The sequence below is a fragment of the Bombus affinis genome, chromosome 17 (genome assembly GCF_024516045.1).
Source record: "Bombus affinis isolate iyBomAffi1 chromosome 17, iyBomAffi1.2, whole genome shotgun sequence".
Lineage (NCBI taxonomy): Eukaryota > Metazoa > Arthropoda > Insecta > Hymenoptera > Apidae > Bombus > Bombus affinis.
Window position 1 is genome coordinate 1995774 of NC_066360.1, and position 22919 is coordinate 2018692.

Genomic DNA, 22919 nt, shown 5'->3' on the forward strand with positions numbered 1-22919 from the left:
TACGCAACTGTCGTTTCTAGCGGGGATGGTGGTCCGCGTGATAACTTACAGCTAGAGGGATTTACCGAACGTCCGACAGGGCAAACTGCAAAGGGGAACGCGATTAAGACGCGAGAAAAGAGCGGTTTTCCCATTTGTACGGCCATGGATGCCGAGGAGAGCGCGCGTACACGCGTACGAAGGTAAAGGAAGCTGCAGGGGCCGGTAAGTAAGCGCGAGAATAGTTGCGCGTATGCGAGGGAACGTAACGGCGAAACCGCACAGGAAGGACGAGGCGATGCTAGAGGGTATCTATGTTTCGTCGTATCGATGTCGTGCGAAGGGCTCGCGTGTCTGGCCTCTGGTAAAAGCGCGCTTCGCCGGACGACCACCGCCGACGAATTTCCTTCTTTTCACGCGCAACGCCGAACGCTTTGTCGTGGTTTACGGATTTGTTCGGTCGTGCCGACTCGAATGTCGGAATAGCCGGTTTCGCTAGGCAACCGAGGCACGCTGAACGCGCGGACGTATCGATTTTGGGTCGCGACAGCGACCTTACAGTCCCAGAGTAAGGTAGTATCGGTATTTCTTGCGGTTCTTTGTCCCGCAGGCCGTGCACCAACCTCACCTGCGCCACGCCAGTTCGTCCAGGTAACTCGATCACGCGTGGCGTTCCCGTGACAGTAGAGCCCTTCTCTTTCCTCCCTGCCTTCTTTCCTTTCTACCTTCTTTCTCCGTCAACTTCTCTCCACCTTCTCCGCCTGTTTTCTCTCTCTCTCTCTCTCTCTCTCTCTCTCTCGTGCTCGCCTCGCATCGTTCCACGGCTACGACGAGCCTCGTTGTAACGATCCGAGGGTGATCGAGTCGCGGCCACTTCCGGTAAGGTCCATCTCCTTTTTTTTGCTCCGACTCGAATTCCTCGCGTCGAGATTTTTTTCTATCGTTCTCCGATCGCGTCGTTTTTATTTTCTTTTCTTTTTTTTTTTTTTTTTTTTTTTTGTTGCTCGAAATTAAAAGAGAATCGTTGGTTTTGCGAAGCAGCGTTTATTATATTTAGAGCGCGAGTTAGAACGCGAGATGATACGCCATTGGAAGGTCGGTAGAAAGAGCGGATAAGAAGCGGATAAGAAACGAGATCGTGCTGTAACATTGGAATGGTGAGCGAGAGTTTCGAAGGTAATTTCGAATTACAGGCTTCCGTCGTTAACGGTGCGCGTTTACGAAGAAAAACTCTTGCGTCGTGCAATTATATAAAAAGGAAAATTACGACAAACGCAAACGTACGCAATTTCTGCTTTCAGTTTTCTATTTCTAGCTTGCAACGGCCGATACGTAGCTCACGGTTGTTATTCGATCGACCGTTACGATTTTTACACGGCCGCGTCTCGATTAGGAGGCCTGGATTAGGAGAAAAATCGAAAGAGAAAGAAAAGCTGGCCGAAGAGACAGGGAAATAAAACGCGCTGGGTAATTAACGCGCGGCAAAATAGGCAAGGAATGTTTTTCGGTAGCACAGCGGTACGTCGATAGTCCCGTAACTCTGCTTGGTATTACCAGTATTACCAGACAACGGGCGCGGAGTCTGCACTATGACGAAGTCATTACCAGGAACACGTTGCTTTCACCCGATAGAGGAATCGAGGAGGCGTTCGAACACCGTTCGATCGACCTCGGCTCGCGTCCGCCTAAACGCGCGTTTGTCTCTGCTTTCTTATTCGTGTACCGATCGCTCGATTATCAAATTCCCCACTCGCGTTACGAACGTTTTCATCGACGATCGTACGTTTCACGTACTCGTTGCCGTAAAAGAAATTACGTCGCGAGACGATCGGATGGCGTGTAAGATGCCAAGGTAGATGCAAGACAAGATGTAACGGCAAGTGAAAGCCGAAAGGCACGGATAAAAAATAAAACGCAAGATGATAGAACGCGTATGTCCGTGTTCGTCGATAAATATGTACTACGTACGACGACGTGTATACGATCCGGTCGACACGCGGTACGGTATTTTCGTTTGCGCGTTTCTTGCCGATCCATGGACGATCGTACGCGTCTTTTCTACTCGTCAACAAATATTACGCGATACGTTACATCAGCCGCGTTACATACTACGTCGCTATCGCGTGTTATCGTTTGTTTGTCAACAAACGTATGTAACGAACGCAAGACCTTGTATTTAGATATTTCCCTTTTCGTATCTTTCGTTGCAAGCTGTCGCGACACCGACTCCGAGACTCCGACTCCGACTTCGACTCTGTGCCGAACGTAAGATATTTCAAAAATGATCGTATAAATGAACGTAAAAGTACATCGTGACATAACTGCGAGCGTGTCGTTCGTGACACGAACATACGGAGAATGCAACGTTTAAAACCGCTGGTTATTTCCTAGCGCGTTCGAAAGTTTCGATGAAAATACGAAATTCAACGTTACTTCGTAGAGTAAAGTTACTTCTCGAGCGAGTCGTTTCGAGTCGCGAAAATTCCCGCGAAACGGAGGGGCAAATATTTTTGGTGAGAGAAAAATTGGTTCGATGGGAAACGGAGAGTGCGACGTCGACTCGCGAAAGAAACGCGCGCGTACGAGCCACGTTAAGGCCTTTATACGCGTTGAATCGCGTGGCAAAGCGCGCGTCGGTCTCGGTTTATCGATAAAGGACGAGAGAGCGAAAGGCGCGTCGTCGAAAGAACGGGAAACGAAGGAAAAACGTACCGGGTATCGTACCGGGTATCAGCTTGTACGCGTCGCGATACGAGTCGCTTCCGATGCCGATTCGCCGATACCGGACTACGTAGGTCGCGAGTCGTATCGCGAAACTCGTATACGGGCCTTTAGAGCGGATGAAAAACACGCGAGTTGGAATTTACGGGAAAGAGACTCGAGGCGCTGGCGGACCGACTGCTCGTCCTCGGTAGCTTGCGCGACGAGAGGAGGAACTGCGGTGGAGGTGGTACGAGAAGGAGGAGGAGGAGGAGGGCACAGGGTACCGTTCTGTCCTCGGGGACCTCGGTTCACCGGGTCGGTTCTCCTGGCTTCTCATCTCCACTTGGCAAAAAGCGGCTTAACCACCGATCTTCTCTTCCTCTCCGTTCTCTTCCTTTTCCTCTTCTCCTCTACGACCTCGAAGCTGCTCACGGTTGCGCGCTATTTTCTACTTCCTACTTTTCGCAGGTGTTATCGAGCCTCGAACCGCCATAAGCGATACAAGATAAAAAGCGTCCTCTCTTCCTTTCTTCTTTCCATTCTTCCGCGTAGCCGCTACGTAATCGTTGTTACCGAGATTGCTCGCGCGTAGACGCGTTCTCGTGCAGGCGCGATCATTCCAAAGCCTCTGGATCTCAATAACAGGCTCTCGATCACGGAGTTTAGGACGGCGCCTATCGACTCGCATCGACCAAGTCGAAGCGTTTCGTTCGTTCAATGTTTATTTAAAGGCGTATTTTCAAAGTTGACTGGAACGTTTTAAAGCGGAGAAATTGATTTTATCGGAGGACGTATCCGCTGTTTCCGATCCGAGTAGGCGCGGTCTGGTTGCGGCGATCGGCGGTAATCGATTAGCGCCAATTAAATACGTAACGAGGGTACTCGCGGCTCGTCGTTCTTATCGCGCAGCGAGTTAATCGGAAAGGTAATAACGTGGATAGAACGGTATAACCGCTTCTTTCGAGCGTTAAAATCAACGATAACACAGCCGTGCGGTGAAAAGTTGGCTCGTCCGGTGATCGAAAGGCTTCCTGCAAAGAAAATACGATCGGTGAATCGATCTCGATCGACCATCTCGAAACGGAAGCCCCACCCGTTTTACCTGTCCTACCTGCTCGATTCGCAACGTCTAAGCGTTTCCGGTTTCTTCCCGATCCACAGGAGTCAACATCCTCGTTCGATAGGATTCGAGCTACCTGCAGGCCGTTTGCTACGCATCGACTCGCGTTCTCCTTTGCCACGTACAGTCGGTGGCAAAAGTCTGTACGCGCGTATCCGTCGTGCTGTTCTCGATGCTTCGTCTAACCTGGAAACGGCCACGTTCGGGACCCGCCTGTGGCATCGGCCAACCATGATCGGCCGATAAACGGTTCGGTCGGAAAACGAAACGGAAAAAACCGTGAAACGGAGGATGGGAATGCGCGCAGCGAAAAGGATCGATCGGACGGACGAGAGGAAACACGGTCGATAGGTGACCGCTAAAATACGCTTAGCGAGAAAGCGAGCAGGCTGTCCGTTTGGATGGCGCGGCCGTTCCCTCGTCTTTTCGTCCCGACGTCGGAATCATCTGGCTCTGTTGGCAGAGCGAGAGGAGAAACCCTTTTATCGTCGCGTACTCCGTTGTCCTTGCACAATGGTCCGTGTAATCAGCGGCGAGTGATTGTCACACGACGCGTACCTTTTCCTATTTCTCTCTCTCCTTTCTCCGGGCTTTCTTCCCTTTTCTGCATTTTTCTCCAACTGCAAGGGCCAGCGCACAATGACGTCGGGGATTCGTCATTGTTCCAGGCGACCGTAAAAGCAAAGCAAAAGCCGTGACAAAAAAACATCCGAGCAATACTTTAATACGGCTGCTGCTTCTCTCTAACGTGCACGCGTGTACGTGTACGTGTACGTGTGCCTGCACCGCATCCAACCGGTGCCATCGACGAAAATCTCATCGTTTAGAGTGGCTCGCCGCGGAACACGCGAAACGGCCCGACGTGGCGCGAACGCGTCTTTTGAACCATCGACACCGGCGACAAAGACGGACAGAGAGCGAGAGAGTTTCTCGCAGCGATGGCAATGGAAACGATCGCGCGATGTCGCGTGTCCTCGTAAGTCAGGCAGGCTTATCGGCAGGAACGTGGGAAGCTTTGGGTCACCGTTCCGGGCGAATCGAATTTTACCGCCGAAGAGAAGGCGCGAGACGCGAACGGCGCGGCGGCGAGATTCGAACTTGTCGCCTGGTATACGAGTTTCGGATCGCGTTACCCGTATATCCGTAAACGGCGGAGAGGAAAGGGTAGCGGCGATGCCCCGGACACGAATTTTCGCGTACGAGGATCGATCGGCCACGCGATGGCCGGTGGAGCGTGGTGCGTGGCCTGCCGGCTTAAATCGCGTTCTAGAGGGGCTGCGTAGTCGCGCGAGGAGGGGCGAATCCGTAACGCACGAGGGTGGCACAAAGGAACCTGGAGTACCGACCAAGGCATTAGCAGGATGCCCCGGTTTCCGACAAACAACGTCCAGCCCCCTGTGCGGACACCCTCTGCTTCGCTTTACCCCCTCCCCCCTACCCCCTGGGAACAGTCTCGCAACGCGATTACGCGTGGCCACGTTCTTTCCCATCGATCCGGTTTCGTTCGCCGTTTCTCGCAAACTCGGTCGATCGACGCGCTGAAATTAGCCAGCGTTTCTCGGCTTTCGTCGCAATTGCGCGAAAATCTACTCGGATCCATCCGAACCTCCGACACGACCTCCTCTTTCCACGCTACGTACGATCGATTAAAGTCGCTCGAAACCGTCCGTGTGTACGATCGGATCGAGTGGCTCCCACATATCTCGGCAACGAGTCTCTCTCTCTCTCTCTCTCTCTCTCTGTCTCTTCGCCTCTCTGCCTGCTCGTATCGTTCCCCTCGCCCGCTTAATCTTTCTCTTCCTATCTCCTTTTCGTCCCTTCTCGCTTCTCTGCACGCGCTCCGTCGTCTCTTCCTCCTTCTTTCGTTCCCGGTTCTTTCGTCAATCGACCGTTTGATCGCTTTCGGTCCCACCAACGAGTTAACTCGTTCGAGTGTTATTCTCTCCTCGTTTCTTTTTCCTTTTTTCCCTCTCCGTTTCTCCCTTCCGTTTGATCCGTCGCGATATCTCCTCGCTCGTTCTCTCCTCGTTGCCTTCGATTGACCCTTTGCTCGACTGGCCATTACACCGTCCAGCAGCCGCCGCCCTTTGTTCCAGCTGGCCGTGCGCGCCTCCGATCCACGGCCGGCGTTCGTCGGCTGGAAAGTGCCGGTTGCGAGAAAAACTGCGCACGAATACCGTCTTTCTCGATAAAGTTCGCATCGTCGGATCCGCGCGGCGAGGAATCGCGACCGGAACGTCCGAAACGGACGGATAATCGTTCGGCCAACGATCCCTCGGCTGTTTCTCTCACCCCAGCCGAGGGTTAGCAAAGTCGTAAAACGCGAGACGAATCGGTAACCGGGCTCGAAAATCGCCGTGTAATTTTCGACGAATTATCTTGACTTTCGGGGTGATCGCAGGAACCGCGAGACCCCCTTCGTTCGCCGTGAAAAACCATTCTAGCCGCGTCGTTCTTTCTTTCCTCTCGGACCGATTTTGTTAAATTTTCACGTAGCTGGGACCAACGTCGACGACGCGCGTCGTTCGAACTCTTTCTTCGTACCGACAAAGAGTCGTTAAATCGTTGGCGGTGCTTCTAGCGATTTACGTTTACGCGAAAGGGCGACTCGAGACGCGTAGAGAACGAAAGAGAGTACAACAAAGTAGAACAGAGGCGGAAAATTTCATAGTCGTCGACCGGTGGACGACGAGTCGGACAGAATCGGGGAAGGGTGCGAAGCGCGTGTACGTTCGATCTCGGATTCGATTCAGCTCGTTTCCACCCCTGAAAATCTGCTCGCACCCCGACGAGCGTTTGGCGTATTAGTCATTCGGGCGCAGCTGGATACCCTGCTCGGGGGTGCGTTACTACCCCCCTTTTTGCAAGGTCGAATCAATTCCGGTTTGGCTTGCGGCTAAGCCTGATTTTTCCTCTTCCGTCTTCCACGTTTTTAATCCTCTTCCCGCTGCTAACGCCGATGCGATAATTTCGTTTGGCCGTACGGTCCGGCCAACTCTCGGCCGAGATAAAGAAGCAACGGCGGAGGAAACTCGCGAGGAACCGTCTCGCGGTGACACGCGCGTTATTCGGTCATGCCCGGCGTACAAAGGTTACTCGTGGTTCTCTCTTTGTTTCGTTTAAACGAAAGCTCGGTACAAAGAGCGATTAGGTATTTCGATAACGGAGCCTGGTTGATCGTACAAGCGGTAACGATTTTTAGAGGCGCGGGGTATCGGTAGCGTGGCTGATGAAAGGGACGTACGGACCGAAGGGAGACGCCGGAGAACGAGAGAGAGAGACAGAGGCGGTTGGCGGGGTGGTGGCAGGGCGGCGGGTGGTGAAACAGGGGAAAGAAAAAGGAAGAGAGGATAAAGAGAAGGGTGCCGGTGGTCCTCCCTATTGACAACGGCTTTCATCTTTATAATTCAACCCCTCGCGCCACCCTCGATCCATTTTGCCTTTTCTCCCTAATGCTTTTTTACCATCCTTTCGCCCGCTGTGTTCCACGTGTCACCTATCGCATGCCATCCACGCACTTGCGCTCTTTTCCTTCGCCAAAATTCTCTCCTCTTCTTCCGCCAACGGAAACGACTCTTTCCACGTCTTGGCTCTTGTCTTCGTTTCTGTTATCGGCGCCGCCTTCGCCTTTGTCCCTACGCGGCTCTCGGCCGACTCCTATCGCGAGTAAGTTGGTCCGTGTCTTTCGCTCGAAACTTTGCCTCTCGCTATAATACCTATAAATACCTAGAACTAATACCTAAGTAATAAGCTAACCTATAATATCGTATCCGAATCGCTATATCGCGTTCGAATCGAAGCGTTCGCGCTTTGTACGTCTTCGAGGCATCCGTCGGATCACGACGCGACGTATTTACCCGATCGAAACGAGACGCGTTAAAAGAAAATTGTCCAATCGTTGGAAAATGTAACGATCGAGGGTGAACGAGCTCGGAGAACAGACAGGATGTGGCTGAATCTTACGTTTCCATTCGATTAGCATAGGCGTAATGAATTTCGATAGACGCGCGATCGGTTATTGTTCGTATGGGAAGAATTTTTACAGTAACTTATGAATTTATGTAAAAACCTATCGAACTAATCACGCCACGCTATTCTACAAAGCGTAATCTCGTTGGCGATACGATCGATGATTATCGCGACGATTATACGTTGAATCTCGGCATACTTCGAGCGGCCATTCGTTTCCCACCGATGGGTATTTCCAATAAGCGTAGGAAACATCGAAAATAACAGGGTCCGCGCATTTATCCGCGCTGCTGAGACTGCGGCAAACCAGAGAAATTCGTTTTGTCGCGTATAATCGGACCATGTCCGAAACCACGTTTCACGAAGCTCTACGTTCGAGCGAGTGGAAACGTACGGTGGCGTGCGTGATACGATTCGGAATGGAGAAGAAAACGGTTGGGAAAGGAGGTTGCCCTTGACGCGTAGCAGGAAGCAAAAAAGCGCATGGTGCATAAAGCATGGTGTATCGTTTTCCTAGCGTGATTCTCGGGGAGGTCTCACGTGCGTCGCAATCCTCGCGCAGTCGATCCCTCGAGGAAGACCTCCCGGAGATTTCGAAGGTTTCGGAGATTTCGGAGGTTTCGTTTGGGCGAGAGAGAGAGAGAGAGAGAGAGAGAGAGAGAGAGAGAGAGAGAGAGCGAGAAGAGGCGGCGTTGCGTGGCGGCTGGATCGGTTAGGTGGTCTTCGTGGAAGGAGGGCAGATCGATGGAAAAACGAGGGGAGTCTGCTCGAAACGGTCACAGATGGTGTCTTGCGTGGTTTACGACGCGGCGCAGGCCCTTCCATATGGGAATGATACTATTTAACTCACCCTGGAGACCTGGCAGGGTGTCGGATGACCTATCCAGCTTGTACACCCTCCCTTCCGCGCACAGGTCCGACTTTTACCAGCAGGTTCTTCTTTCTCCGATCGTCGCGTTCCTCTCGTTCCGCTCGTCACAACTTTGAAAAGTAGAATAAAAAAGTGGAGTAAAAACCGCAGCCAACACCGCGCGTATTCTCCTCGATCGATTCGTTAGAAACGGAGAAAAAGAAAATCGCTAGGCTCCGATACATCGGAGGAATTTCGAGGTATCGACGTTGAGGTAGGGAAGGGCCTTCTCCGAGGTAGAGTTTAAACGGCTTCCTCGCCCTTCCTGCTTTACACCTGCTATTACCAAATTCTTCTCCGACGAAACGTACCGCTTTCCTTTATACCGGCTGTCCCACGCCATCAACCCGGTAAGCTACGAGTCGAAGAGATTACGCGACTTTGGCCGTACGTACATCGCGGTATACGTCGCGGCTGTTCCATTCCATTTCGATCGCGCGTTACGATTGGCCGCGACACCGACCAATTTTCTACCAAACGACATCGGTATTATATCGAGGGGTAGGGCCGTAGCACGCGCGTTATCGAAAACAGAAACGGCGTTTCGTCCGAAGAAATAATTGGTCCACTGTTTTCGTTAAGCACGGTCGAATTTGTAACTGGAAGCTAAACCGTGGCTTACGAGTCGCAGCTTTTGCGTGGCTTTCGGGGAATGGTGTTCGTGAGAGGAGGCTCGTGTTGCCGGGTCGTGCGATAGGTTACCCTCGTCCGACTGCGACACACGTGGTCCACCCTTACGTGACCGATCATTGCCTGTTTTTCCAACGAAAACCGGCTCAGAACTACTTTTTAACCGATTTCTTATTATCGCGGTCCGAGCTTTGCCGCCATCTTCGAACGATGCGAGCGAAGCTCGAACGGCAACGCGTTGGACTTTGTGTTTGGGTAAAAAAAGACAGGCTCGATGCTATTATACTGGATGGGAAGATCGATTCTCGGGCGTTTTCGTCGGAGCGACTTTGTCGGAAGGATCGTCTAGAGCGTAGAGCGTGCAGGAGGTAACGCCCGAAGGCTGGAGAATTCTGGCCGGTGAAATAGAAGTAATCTCTGGAGAAGTTGGTGGAAGTAACGGGGGTAGGAAGGGGCGGTGGTGGAGAATGGCGAACGGCGGAAGTGGACGGGGGTTGGGAACGAACGAACGGAAGTGGAAAAGGGAACGGCGAAGAGAAAGCGGAAGGGCGGCGCGGAGTTGTGGAAGAGAAGCGCGGAGAGGAGAGGAGAGGAGAGGAGGAGCGAGTGGGTGGATAGAGGAAAGAGGGCGAGGAAGGATGGCGGAGAGGCAGGGCAGGGCGGAGAGGCTGGAAGCGGAACCGGAAGCGGAAGCAGGGAGCGCAGGAAGACGAAGCGACGTCGACGTCGGCGTCGGTGGCGGCAGCGACGGCGGCGGCCCCGATACGGCGGAAGCGTCGCGTTTGCCGGAAGTCGCCGAGGAAATGAAATGCCTCCCAGCCAGCTAGCTAACCCCTGCCGAGCTCCTCGCGCTTCTCCTCGTTTGCCACACCTTCCTTCGAGATTCTCCGCTGCCGCCATAGCCTGGCAATCTACGTGGCGCGGATCGAAACCGCGCTCCATAAAATTCCAGCTCGTCTTCCGTCTGTCGACGACGTCGAAACAGTCGCGAACACGGCCGATTATTATTCCGAAGCGCGATAAACGCGCGGAGACGATTTTTTCCAACGAATACGATCGAGAATAAAAGAGAGAGAGAGATTGGCGGCGAACAGGAAGCCGCGTATATAGGAATCGAAAGAAACGATCGAACAAGAAACGCGGAGGTTCTCGAAGAGGTCGGCCCTGAAGAGCATTAAGCCGCGGTACCGGTGAAAGGCGAATAACACGAATGCCTTCCAAGTCGCATGGTTTCTAGTTCTAATAACGCTATTATTCTAACGCGAACCCAGTCCGCCTACCGACTTACCGCTTTGCCACTTCTGTCTCGTATCGTCGTATAAGCTCTCTCTCTCTCTCTCTCTCTCTGCCCCTTTCTCTTCCATCGTTACGTCGTCTAACGCGTTAGGTCGGATAATACGAGACTCGCTCGATCCGATCGCTCGACGATACTTTAACGGCGCAAGGTCGACTTGGTTAACGAACAAGGGGTTGTTGTTGCTTCTCGGTACATTTTCGGTGCATTTATTATAAAGTCGAGAAAGTGATACACGAACGAAGGTAATTTAACGAAACGAATTAATTTATAATACGGCGTATTTCCCATTCGACGAATTGGAATTTGCATAACCGGTTTTACCGAAAAGTTTCTCCAAAAGCAGATTAATAGAAATTAATATCTTAAATCGTTCAAAGGTTTTTTAACGATTTAAGTTTAACGATTATAGCGTCAAATTTTATCTCGCAATTGCAAAGGTGAATTTCGCGTGCGCTCTGCCGGAAATATTTATTTAACCGGGTTCCATTTTGCAGCGCGGAACGATTACGCGTATTATTATTACGAACGTGCAAAGAGCAAGTGGAACGAACGATAGCGAAATAAATGTATTTAAATCGCGTAAAAAGTTTACGAATGGCGATATTTTCATAATTTCCAAACCGAATAACGCGTTTCGATAAATTTTCACGGCTGCGGCGAATCTACGGCGAATCTGCGGCGAATACGTAGCAGAGTCCCTTGAGAAAGATTCGAAGCTGATCGAAGATAGTCGATGCGAATTTCCTCGACGCGTACGTTTTTACGTATTTGCTCGGTCGTTCCGTTCTTTAAGAAAGATGGCAAAATGGGAGAATTATTAAAGCGTTTAATCGTTGCTCGTGGGAACCAAAGTGCTGGCGAAACTAATTACGGCTAGCGAACGATAATGATTTTGTCGTCGCAGGAAGTCTGGTGATTTTTCGTGCGTGGTCAGGGGGACGATCGCCTTTCCCTCCACGTTCCTCGACCCCTTCTTCGCTCTCTTTAACTCGCCGTTCAACAACCTGTCCCTCGTATACCTCGATCGAACGAAGAAATCCGCGTAATTCGCACCATCTTCTTCTCCCGCGACATACTTTCCACCGTTTGCTATTACGCGTGCCTCGTATTTTCCGTTGGTCGGCGTCGTGCAATTTTATTTCTCCCGTGTAACGCGAGACTCTGTACGGGAAACACCGATATCGTTGGCGAGTACGGCGGTTCAGGGTGCACGGTACGTGGACAACGATGCTTCTCGTCGTTGGCTGTTCCTCGTTAGCGCGGTTGGAGCAGCGCAGCTGGAAACGGCGAGGCGACGGAGATAGAAAAGCGACAGGAGCGAGGAGGGGACGCGGCGGACCGGCCGGGGAATTGGGTTAGCGGCATAAGGTGGATTGTCATAACTGGCGCGTTACTTCTCGCAACGTAAACGATTATATAACGGCGTTCGGCGCGTAAACGACGCCGGTGTCCGAGTACGCCTTAAAACGGCTTAAAACGCGTTCAGCCGGAAGCGGACTTTCTCCGCCGCTTCGGCCGCGCCGCGCCGCGTCGCGGCAACCTTTTCCAACTGGTGCGTCGCGTTCCTCCGCGAGGTTGCGCGTCCTCCTCTTCTTCTCTTCCGTTGCTTCTTCGCGTCTATGCGTTGTAATTTCATCGCGCCAATTATATAAAAACGCGAGTTTCCATTTAAACGTACAATTTCGTACGCATCCGTTTCGACCCTTCGCGTCGCTGCTTGTATCGTACTTGGCCCGTTGGTCGCATCCTTGGGGTACGATGGCCCGTTTCCGAGAACCGGGGAAATTCGGTACTTTCGGGTAGCTAAACTATTCGCGCGTTCGTTTTTCCGTATCGAGATGTACGTCGTCGCGTCGTTTGCCGTAATTGCCGTAGACCGGTGTCTGGCGCGGCGTCCTACGCCGCTACCGTTGTTGCAAAATCGCAGTTTGTTTTTATCCGTTTTACGTAATCCTGCCGATGATCGATATCATCGGATATTCGATGCTCCACGTTGGAGCGTATAAACGATACCGTACAGCTCGGCCCAATTGCTACAGGTTTCTCGAGCGGAGAGAGGGTCGTAGCGTGTCCTGCGGCAGTTTACCCACCATGACATCACCTATCACGCTCGCTCGAGCATGCCGCAACACTCTGCTGCCTACCTGCTTACCTTTTCCAATCTTTTCCTTCCCCTTCCCCTTTTTCCACCCTTCTTCTCTTTCCTACCGATTTCCAATCCTTCCGATCGACGTCTACTCTCGTCTACCGCGTAGACGGTCACGCAGAGATCCTGTAAAACGGAAACGTTACCCGGTCGGTCTTCTCTTCCCGTTCGTTTCCACTGATTTTTTTTACGCCTTTGTAGGAAATCGAAACACGCGAAGCAGGCGCGCGTCGAAAAGCGTTGGATTTTCTACGAACGCCGTCGCTCCTCTTTCTCCGTCCACCGTCTCCCCCACCAATCGCATCTACCATCGCGTACACACACTCTCTTCGTGATTTTCACTCGGCGAGACGACGTAAGCCGCGCATAAGGTGAAGGTATCGATTGCGCAACATCGATATTATGCAACCCGTAGCGGTTTCCTGCTGTTATCTAATTATCCGGAGTAGAGGAACTCGAAGAGAGGAGGTCGCGCAGCCAATAACGAGTCTAATTCTTAGGCGCGCGATCGCGCAGCGTAAACCAGCCAGCTTCCTTACGCTTTCGTTCGCCTTGTCATTCGCGAAGCGAATATACCGATAACCCCGTTCCGCGTCTCGATCGATTCTTCTCGATCCTCGGACCGAAGGTGACGCGCGTCGTTATCGCGCGCGGCGGTTGGCAGAATTTTCGCGGCATCGTAATTCGGCTACGCGGCCCACGGTTCGAGAAGCCGCGTGTCGTAAACAAACGATAAATTTACGCGGCGATATTCATCAAAGATCTAGCAGAAACGATAGATGGGAAGGAGGAAAGAATCCGAGCGGTTGACTCGCCTATTTTGTTTGGATTAGGTCATCGAGCTTTTCCAGTCGCGATATATATCTGGCTGATATATCGATACACGCCTACGTAGCCACGTGCTCGAGACACCTTCGAGAGAGAAAACGGTCGATAATTCCCGCTGCCAGGCTCGTTTCTCGTCCCTCCTGTCCAATTTCTCCCTCTACTCGGCTATTAATAATAGTAATTAATAATAGCAATGACAACAACGATCTCAACGACGGAGACGTTACGACGAAATGGAAGAATAACGCTTCGACGAATAACAATGCCCATTTTCGTCGTACTCTCGTATTCCGTGGCATCGATCGTTCGGCGGCTACACGTTGCTCAACCCTGTCATATGGATCGTCGATCGTCGATCGTGGTGCGTACAGCCGGGCGTATACCTGGCTCTATTTGCATCTACGTTTCTGGTATATACGGATCTATCGCTTGGAAAGTGGCACTTTGTTACTCGTCCAAGTATTAGTCTTCCGGACATTATGGACGGATGGGACGGGGAGTACGCGTTGGTTACGAGGAAACGCGCGAGATAGCCAACCTACTCCGCAAATACGCGGAGTGGCTGCGAAGAAACCGTTGGATTAGAAAGAAAAGGCGACGGTGATCGGCGAGGTCGTAACCGACGAGGAGAAGAACCGTCTGTCGGCGATGGTCGTCCAGGAAGTAGGTGCGTCGAACGTAGTTCCTACTGCGGAGGCCGAGACGGTTGTAATAGCGATCGGCATTGTCGTGGTTGGCGTATGGTCGCGTTCGGGACAGAGACGAACGCGGATAACAGAGATAGCCGAGGAAAGAGGGAAAGAGAGCGAAGCTGTTGGTAATCTGTGGGATAGGACGAAGAAGCAGCGAGGCATGTCCGAAGGAAAGGAAGCTCCGCGGACCTCAGTTCCGCTCGGTTCTCCTCTTCCTCCATCTCGCCGGTTCCCAACCTTTCCGACGTTTCTTCTTCGCAAATCTAGCCGCTGCCGTCGCTCTTAGCCTCCGTGTAAATCCACCATCTTGCGCTCTCTCGTTCGCGTCCATCGTGTCCGCGCGATACGCGATGATCGTACGCGTAAGAAACGTTTCTATCGACAAAGGCCCGTTTACGCCGAAAGCTACGGAAGAAAAGTTTCGACGGATCTATCAAATTTGCCAGTGTGCCGCGTAGCGCGTTAATTCGGTATACCGTCGTCGTATTTATATCGATTCTCGCGAGAACGTGTTACGAAGGAACTCGAATTCCTAGCGTCTATCCTCGTGTCTAGAGACGCGTCTATGCGAGGTCGACTCTATTTTCGCCCGGGTATCCGTCAGCTCGACCTCTTCATCCGATTCCGAGGAAATCCTACGCCCGGCTTTCTTCCACGCTTGCTCGTCCGAAATTTCGGCCGATTGCCAGCAAACTCGCTAACGAATTTCAAATTTCTGCCTCTTCGTCGACCGATCTCCGGATCTCCGGATCTCCGGAACCCAGCCGCGTATTTCTTCGTCTATCGTCCGTTCGTATAACGTATCGTTGGTGCGTGCGAAAGAAAAAGGCGCGACCTTCTTTTCTTCTCTTTCTCTTTTTCGTAAATTTTCAGTTTCGCTTGGAAAAAATTCGATCACGCGGAGCACGCATATAGCCCGAGCCCGGAGCAGGAACGAAAGTTCGAAGGACGGTCGATGGAAGCGAGATTTGGAAAAAGTGTGACGAACGCCGGCGTTCGAGCGACGCGAAGAGGCCGGAAAAGAGAGAGAGAACGACGCCCTACGCCGTACGCGGCGAGATGTTCCTCGAGGCGCGCCTCGAGACCAGGTTTCGCGCGAGGCCGTCGGATGTCACGAGACCTACTTATAAAAGTCGCTGTAGAGCGGCGTTTGGAACGGCACCGACGCCGTTCGTCGCTCGTACGCGACAGGAAGAAGGAATCTGGAACGGATCGATGAAATTTTTCTAGCAACGAGAAAATGGAAACGAAAGACGTTTACTTATCGATAGGAGGGCGAAGCGCGTGGATCGGCTACGCGACCGTCTCGAGGCGAAGCGGCACGCGGGACTAGCGCCAGTTCGAAACGAGTACCGAGCGAAAAGTACCGGTTGCAACGGTACGGTATCGCGTATTATCTATAAGTTGGATTCGTCGGTGTATGGGTGGCTTTTCACGTGGCTTGGGAACGCGCGGCGGGCCCGTTAGAGGCACGCGAGCAACACCGATGCGTCGATATACACCGGCCGTTTTTTCCATCGCTCTATATATACTCTTCGTAACTGGCTCGCTTACCAAAATCGTTGTCCGATCGACGTATATTTACTTTGCGCGCATAACCGGCGGTAAATTTTCCCGGCGAAAACGAGGTCGCGAATGGACAAAGCGTAAGTAAGAAGCGCCGAAACCTTTCAACCAAATATTTAAGACCCGTGTATACTCGAACGAGATATCCGTGGAAACGTAACATCCGTCGGTGGCAGGATCGGTCCTGTTCGAAGCGCGCGGTACGCGTATTCCGCGTCGTTTCGAAGCCGTCGAAATATTCGCGCGCTGACGTAGCTTACGCGATCGGAGATCTCCGCGTGTACGCATCGGCGGACAAGGATGGTTCCATGGTTGTCCGTTTGGGCGGTTGCGCGACGTAGCAGAGTCGAAAGGCTAAGGCGCATACGTAATGCGTATCTAGAAGCGTGGGAGCCATGCTCGAACGGCTTCCTCTCACGGCACTGCCACGCTTTATCTTGCGTTTATAAATAAGCCAATATCTCGCTCTTCTTCTCCGTCTCGCTCGCTCTCGCTACCTGTCCCTCTTTCTTTCCGTCCGTCTCTCTCTCTCTCTCTCTCTCTCCGTCTGTTTGCACGCTCTCCGACCGCCTCTCTGTCTCTATATGCCTCTTTCTCGGCTCGAATAACTCGAACGAGCGACTCGACTAGAAGGAGGTGCGCTCTTCAGTTCCGGCTTCCAGCCACCCGAGTCTATTAATACTCGATTCTAGTCTCTAGTTCGCTGCCCCTTCCCCTGCCTCTCACCTTGTCGGCCCTCGCCACCTCGCAACGTCTCGCCGCTCTATCGCCGCTCTTTGTCTCAACCTGTTCGCCCGTATCGTTCGTCCAAGCTGGTCCAAGCTGTTATCTGCCCGGCCGAAATCCTACCAGGGTATACGTACAGGTTCTCGCGGAAATTTCAAACTTATTTTTGTTCGTCGGAGCAGCCGACCGCGCTCCGTTCGCTCGCCGTCCACCGTGCCGAGTAATTAAAGTAATGGATATTTGGCGCGATAGATCCGCGCGATTCGAGCGACGCATCCGGTAACGATTTCGACGAAACGATAACCGAAAGGAAGACGGAACGATTCGATAAGGCGAATCGAACAAAGAAAAGCTCGCGTCGACGCGACGTTGGCCTTTAACGCGCGTTCAAAGTTGTTTCGCGCGATCCGGTTTACGCGCGGAAAAGTATTCGATTCGAGCGAGATACGCGCAAAGTTTATGCACAGCGTGCCGCCGCTCGTTCGCCTACGTTTCTACGCGTAAAAATAAGTCGAAAAGGAAGAATGGCATTTTTTCGCGCGACGTTTCGTTTCCGAGAAAATTCTGTTCGAAAATTTGGCGAGTATACTTAAACTCGGCTAATTGCGGACCGAGTGGCGGCGAATGATCGACAGCCGGGTCGTACGGCGTTCGAAGATGATTCGAAAACGTGGGATCCAATTTTTCTCGCCAGACTCTCTGTTTTCGGGAAACGTAAGTTCAAAGATGTATCGCGCGCCTGCACCGCGTACGACGACGGTATCGGACACCGTGCGAACAGCTGACGGACGACGAAAGCAGATTTCTCCGATAGTTTCGCGCGGGCGTTTTAGCCGCCGATCCAACGTTCTATATACGTACGTACATGTATATACCAGACCGACTTGCACCGTAAACGGTAAACTATTGGCGATAGGCGCGTTTCTGCGCTTTCAAACTTCTCGCAAACGGCGATTAAGACGATACGACGAATGGCTGGAATAATATTTATCTGGACGAAAGCGAAATAAGTAAATGGACGTTAGGTAATTTATCGAGCTATCGGACGATTAGCGATGCTTATCGAAATTGCAGTCTCGATTTCGGCGCGAGTAAAATTTGTTTTGCCCGTTTCGTTATTCGAAATAATCAATCGGTTAGATACGTCTCGATAGATAGGATCGGCCGATCGATCAAAGCGAGTCATATTCGGTAGGAACAACGTGTTTCCTCGTACGTAAATAATCCCAATATCGACGTCGAATCGACCGAAACGAAAGCACCTTGTTTTCGAGAAAGATTACGTTTTCTGGATGGTTGGTGGTTTCGCGTGGACGGATTTTTACTTTTGTTCTCGTTGTCGGTACGACGGTGGTGGCAAACGGTTAACGAGCAGGAATGCGTTTTTGTCGCGCGTCGAAGGTGAGTAAGCGCGCGATGTTCGCGCGATTATCGGCAGCGGACGGAATCCGTGTCGACGCAAAGCGGAATCCGCGTGGCCGAGGAATGCACTCAATTATGCAGGACGCTCGAATCACGAGGCGAAGATATTCTAGTCGCGTGTCCGCAACCAAATCGGTTTCGATCGATCGCGGCTATTGCGAGAATTATCGCTCTCTCCCTTCGCTTCTTCCACCTCTCGGTCAAACTCGCTGGCCGACGGTCGCAATTTCTCGTCTTGGTCGTTGCTGTTGTCGCTGGCGCACGGCAAATGACAAATGCCATATAATCTCGTTTAATTGCACGATATAATGGCAGATCGGTACGTAGGATAGGGGTAATCCGGCTGATACCGCCGGAATAAATCGCAAGCCATCCTTACCTAATATTCGCGTTCAAATACTTTGCTTTCACCTTCTTCCTCTCTTCCGACTGTCCGAATTTATCCGGCTTTATCTTGGCCGGCGATCTTGGCTCTCGCGGACGACGCATAGAAATTTTTGATCGCGACTTTTGGTATTGTCGCGGAACAGCGTGAAAGCGTACTCTTCGCTCTCTACGTTCTTAGAAATTCGTCGCGCGTAATACAACGATTCGCAAGGAAAGAACAAGAACAAAATCGTTCCTCTCGCTACTTAAAAGGCGATAAGCGATACTCGAGCATTTTTTTTAAAGCGCCTCTTTGCTTTCAATTAAGAAATTATTTCTTAATCCGACGATAACCGCTCGTATTTTTCTGATAAATAATTTCGAACGGGAGAAGTCGCCGGGAAACGATATTATTCGACGGTCGAGTACGAGATATCACCGTGAGATAAAAATTTCACTGATTAAAATTCCTATCGACGCGCTACCGTTTCACGCGAAACAAATCGGATAAATCGGATAAACGTTGGAGGTAAAGGCCACAAATATACACAAATTGGCGAGTTACGAAAGCGAACGCGCTCGAGACGACGCAAAGAGGCTCCGCTGCTTCGTACACGGTGCAATGAGAATTGGAGCAATTTGCCCAGAGTACTAAGATAGCGTACCTTCGTTTAGGACGGCGCTTCCTAAACTTTCCCCATTCGCGACCCCATTTTGCCCGGGAAAATTTTGCGTAACGCCAGTTGTATACGTAGAAAGATACATAAAACAAGCGTACGAATAAAACATCGATCGATAATAAACGAAAGAAGTTTAAATTTAAACGATCCTTTGCCACGTTTGTAACGTTGCCACTTGTTACCATTTCCTTTTACGCGCAACCCTATCGATCAAAATCGCAAAGATCGAGAAACCGGGAAAATTTCCACTAAATGTCTCGATCGTCGAAAAAATTCCCACTCGCGGCTCTCTACGTCGAAACTGTCCGTGTCGTTGTCCGAAAAGCAAGCGAGTAAACTTTAAAGTTTCGCCTGTGATATCGATGGACGAACAAAAGTATCCGCGGTGCTAGAACATTTGCCACGAGTAACTTTCTTTGGATTCGTTATTTCGAGAGGATCGAAGACCTTTTCTTTTCTTTCATTTCCACCTGTATCGACCTCCTTTTCAGCCACGTGGTTTGCCAGTTTTCCGTCGGACAACTATGAGACTAGAAGGAATCTGTGGCCTGGCGGTTTTCATAATTTCACAACGTAAAAGTTGTCCCATGGGTTGCACGCTTTTTCCGTACGGCGTTTAACCGACAAATTGATATTTTTGCAGGAGGAGTTCGATGTTTGACGCGACGATCGAACGGGTGTCCGAGTCCGTCTGAGAAATCGTTGGAGATTCCGTTCCGATTGCGAGAGAAGAGAAAAAAGTTGTTCCGGATCGTTTAAAGACGGACGATCGAGGTGCTTCGTTTCGTCGGCTCGTGGCGGTTGGACGAATTTTCACGGCCCCGTGATCCCATATGGGAATGGTCCGCGGTTTAAGAAGCCCCGACGCGGAGGACGGGAAAGATAGACGAGGAGAGAAAAGTTTAGTAATACACGTTGGTGTTGGCGCAATCGAGGAATTCCTCCTGTGAGTCGAAGGAAGGAAATTGCGTTGCCCAATTAGAAATCGCGGGAGACCGCAGAAAGAAAGGCCAAGAGAGAGCGAGCGATCTACGAGGAAGAAGGAGCGAGCAAAACCGCGGAGGGGCAGAGCGAGAGACGGAGGAAGGGAAAAAGGTTTCGAAACATCGTACATACTAAGTTGCCACGTTTGTACGATTATCTAATTCCGTGTACCTTTTGCTCGTTCGAATGCACGCGCACGCGCCTAGCCATTTTCTCAATTTCATCGCCTATACCGATTCGTTCGGGTAGCGCGACTCGTATCTTTTGTTCGAATCTTGGATCGATCGTCGCTGTCGGCTAGATTAATATCGACGCGATAAAAATTAATCGCCGCCGTTTCTCTCTCTCTCTCTCTCTCGTTTACGTTCGGACGATCGTCGTCTCGCGTAATTCGCCGATTTAGATTTCGTTTCGGTGTCTCGAATTTTCGATCTTCCTCTCTCTCCATTACACGTTATTCGTACGCGATTCGACTTTTACGGAACTTGACTACGAAAACGAATCTTGTTCCGTCTCGAGTCGTCAACCTTTTCGTCTTTTACGATGACCATTCGTTCGATGCAGCTTTTAATTCTGCCAATTTGCATCTGAAAACGCTCGGTGACGATTGATGTTTCGATGTTTATTTCATCGAACGATCGAGCGTACGAAAGAAAAGGGAAACGTAAACATGAAAATACCGCCTTATCTCTCTTTGTCTTTTACGCGATAAGCCTTACAAGATTAGAGTTGAAATATCTTTTAAATTAATCGTCTTTCGACTCGAGTACACCTTTTTCTAGACGATGAAAAAATGCATCGACGCGAAATTGATACGAGCACTGTCGAAAGAGCCACGTACGATGCCAGTATAATCGATAGATTTGCGATAAATCTACAAAAAAAAAAAAAAGTGTTTTAAATATTTACGTAGAACGGTATAGGCGGAAGAAATTTATTAACGATATGGAACGATCGACATTGTCCTTTGTATAATATACAGTAACGCGCGATGACACTCTTAACGTTTCAAGGATGAGAATATCTATTATTAATCCCGCGAGATACAAAAAAACAATGATATATCCTTATCGCGTATTATATAGCTGGCGTTATCGCGTTCTTAAAAAGAAAGAAATTTCTCTTGCGATGTAATTTTTCATCGGACGAACAAAAGTTGGACGAATGGACGTTACAACGACATTGTCTAATCTTCGAGCGATATCCGTACGTTACCTCTACGTATTAAAATAGCAAGCGATTATGAACGACGTTCTATCGGATATCGGAACGAATGGATATTTCGGACTGAAATCGTCGATCTTGCCGGAACAACCGGTCGTGTATATATATATAAAAATATATAAAAATTTGTAAATGCGTAAATTCGTGGTTTACGCGTTTATCGATCGCGAATGATCTATTTACGGACGAGTCGCGGATTTAAAGTAACTCGATAAAAAGAAATATTACGCGACGAGCGCATCTTTCAAGGACCGTATCTGGTTGAGAGATTCGAGGCTTTCACAGGTCCGATCGTCGTACATACTCGACAGCTGTTGGAGACTGTCGGCTAGAAGCTGCGTCCAACGGGAATTTCCGTTCGGCGTTTCGCCGGTGTTACGGCCATCTTCCTCGGGGTCTAAAAACGCAGGTACATACACGGTTAACGCCGATCGGCATTAAGCGCGTACTCGATCGAACCACGAGGTCGTAGACCCCGTAACGATGATCGTTGCGCGTAAAATCTGTTACTCTTTCGATTTCACCGTGCCGCGGGCCCGCCTTACGAGCCTTACCGTCGAAAAAACGTACAAGTTCGAGTGGACGAAGCGGGCGTTAATTCCGCGAGTACGATGCGCTCGAATGCTAAATGCTCTTACTCCGCAAACGGGAGAACGGATGATGGAAACTAGTCTCTGGGATTCACCGAGTTCCTCCTCCGATCCACGGCTCTCCTTCTCTTTCTACTCGTACAGCCGCTCTTCCACCTTCTCCTTCTGTGTTCTTAAGCGATTACGCCACGGCGTCTCTCACCTCCGTCTAATCCTGTATTATAATGTACGGCGCACGCTCATACACACACACAAGCGCGCGCGCGCGCGCGCGCACAAAGGTTAGAAACGAGGCGACTATCGAACAAAACGGAATGGAAAAAATCAAAGTTGAAGGAGAAGTGGAAGTGAAACGAAACTGTAAGTGGGAAGACGGAAGAAACGGAGAGAAAGAAAGGGGAGGCGAGGAAAGATCGGGAGAATGGAAAGGTAGAACGATCGATCGAGGGAAGAAAGAAGAGGAGAGTGGCGAAAACAAAGGGAAAGGGGTGTGCGGAAAAGGCGAAGAACGAGGATAATAATATCGAGTAAATAAAGTAGGAAGCGCGGAGAGCAAAACGAGACGGAGAAGAGGAGGAAAGGAGAGACAGAGGAAGAAGAGAAGGGACCTTTGGACGATGGAGGGGATCGACGTCGTTTCAGTCGTCCTCCCGGATGTGCAGCATCATTACACGGCATTCTTCGAGGCTGCAAGATCTCCCTTTCTTTCTTCCTTCGGCCGATGCGTTGACGTAACCGCGACAAAGCAAATTCCTCTTCCCAAGACGCGAAACGCTCGGAATTCTGATCGGTCTGGTTTCAACCGTGTACTCCGAACGGCTTTTCTAACCAAGAGTATTTTCAAAACCACCGATTCTCTCGTACGCGTGACTTTGTACGTTTCCAAGCGAGCCTTCGAGTCTGTAAAACCGAGCGACTTCGAGTCTGTAAAAAACGTTGTTACGCGTATTTGTTCAAAAGCTGGAACAAATTTCATCTTTGGTTCGATCGGGTCTGAAGCCTGAGTTAGTGGAATCGACGATAGGCCGAGTCGGTCTCGGTAGTCCAACAATCGTCTTTGGTTTCTTTCGCGTTTCTTCGATTTTCG

At 50.8% G+C, this 22919-nt stretch overlaps 1 protein-coding gene and 1 long non-coding RNA gene across 2 annotated transcripts in view; both read left to right on the forward strand.

The window, feature by feature from the left end:
• The window catches only part of LOC126926015 (uncharacterized), a 40003-nt gene extending 20303 nt beyond the window's left edge, over positions 1-19700 (forward strand). Inside the window, exon 7 of the long non-coding RNA XR_007714217.1 lies at positions 19678-19700. This is a non-coding gene — a long non-coding RNA (uncharacterized LOC126926015). The remainder of the gene's footprint in view (positions 1-19677) is intronic.
• Positions 19701-19958: 258 nt separating this feature from the next.
• Positions 19959-22919, forward strand: part of LOC126925995 (ets DNA-binding protein pokkuri) — a 34526-nt gene continuing 31565 nt past the window's right edge. Inside the window, exon 1 of the mRNA XM_050742036.1 lies at positions 19959-19980. The gene's annotated coding sequence lies outside the window, so the exon portion shown is untranslated. The remainder of the gene's footprint in view (positions 19981-22919) is intronic.